This window comes from Parus major, chromosome 5, assembly GCF_001522545.3.
Source record: "Parus major isolate Abel chromosome 5, Parus_major1.1, whole genome shotgun sequence".
In the NCBI taxonomy this organism is placed as follows: domain Eukaryota; kingdom Metazoa; phylum Chordata; class Aves; order Passeriformes; family Paridae; genus Parus; species Parus major.
The window spans coordinates 59,582,387-59,583,952 of NC_031774.1; the positions used below are offsets into that span (position 1 = coordinate 59,582,387).

Below are 1,566 nucleotides of genomic sequence, written 5' to 3' on the forward strand. Positions count from 1 at the left end.
CCCCGGGCCCGGCCGTACCTGGAAGCGGGCGGCGATGCCCCGGTCCCCGCGGGGCGGACAGAGGGACGGACGGACGGACGGACGGACGCTGGGATGGATGGATGGATGGATGGATGGATGGATGGAGGGAAGGATGGATGGAGGGATGGAGGAGGGAGGGCAGGAGGGATGCGGCCGCTGGAGGAGGAGGAGGAGGGTGGTCAGCAGCAGCCCCGAGCGGCGAGTCCCCACCCAGCTTTGTCTGCGCTCATCCCGCTGCCTACAGGAAGCGGCTCAGCCCCGACTTCCTCCTCCTCCTCCTCCTCCTCCTCCTCCTGCTGCTCCTGCTCTCCTCTCCTCTGCCATCCCCCGGCTTTCTGCGGATCGCTTTAGCCCAGACCCCGCTGCCTCCTCCCTGCCCCTCTCCCTGCCTCTGTCCCTCTGTCCCCGTCCCGCGGTCCCTCTCTGCCTCCTTGTCCCTCTGCTGCCCCATTGAGACCCCCAGGCTGCCCCCCACACCCACAGCTCCTGCAGCCACCCCCTGAGCCCACCCTGAACCCTCCTGAACCCTCCTGAACCCTCCTGAACCCTTCTGAACCCTCCTGAACCCTCCTGAACCCTCCTGAACCCTCCTGAACCCCTCCTGAACCCCTCCTGAACCCTCCTGAACCCTCCTGAACCCTCCTGAACCCCTCCTGAACCCTTCTGAACCCTCCTGAACCCTCCTGAACCCTTCTCAATCCTCCTGAACCCTCCTGAACCTCCTGAACCCCTCCTGAACCCCTCCTGAACCCTTCTGAACCCTTCTGAACCCTTCTGAACCTTCCTGAACCTTCCTGAATCCTCCTGAACCCTCCTGAACCTCCTGAACCTCCTGAACCCCTCCTGAACCCTCCTGAGCCCCCCTGAGCCCCTCCTGAACCCTCCTGAACCCTCCCTGAACCTTCCTGAACCCATCCTGAATCCTCCTGAATCCTCCTGAGCCCCCCTGAACCCTCCTGAACCCTCCCTGAACCCTCCTGAACCCTCCTGAACCCTCCTGAACCCTCCTGAACCCTCCTGAACCCTCCTGAACCCTCCTGAACCCTTCTGAACCCTTCTGAACCCACCCTGAACCCTCCTGAACCCTTCTGAACCCACCCTGAACCCTCCTGAACCCACCCTGAACCCTCCTGAACCCTCCTGAACCCTCCTGAACCCTTCTGAACCCTTCTGAACCCTCCTGAACCTTCCTGAATCCTCCTGAACCCTCCTGAACCTCCTGAACCCCTCCTGAACCCTCCTGAGCCCCCCTGAACCCTCCTGAATCCTCCTGAATCCTCCTGAACCCTCCTGAACCCTTCTCAATCCTCCTGAACCCACCCTGAACCCTCCTGAATCCTCCTGAACCCTCCTGAACCCTCCTGAACCCTCCTGAATCCTCCTGAACCCTCCTGAACCCTCCTGAACCCTCCTGAACCCTCCTGAACCCTCCTGAACCCACCCTGAACCCTCCTGAACCCTCCTGAACCCCTCCTGAGCCCTATATTTTATATTTTTTAATATTTTTTTATATCTAACATTTATTTATTTAATTAATTAATTAAA

At 60.0% G+C, this 1,566-nt stretch overlaps 1 protein-coding gene across 1 annotated transcript in view; it reads right to left on the minus strand.

The window, feature by feature from the left end:
* Positions 1-272, minus strand: part of GNG2 (G protein subunit gamma 2) — a 21,558-nt gene extending 21,286 nt beyond the window's left edge. Inside the window, exon 1 of the mRNA XM_015632266.3 lies at positions 19-272. The gene's annotated coding sequence lies outside the window, so the exon portion shown is untranslated. The remainder of the gene's footprint in view (positions 1-18) is intronic.
* Positions 273-1,566: the final 1,294 nt, after the last annotated feature.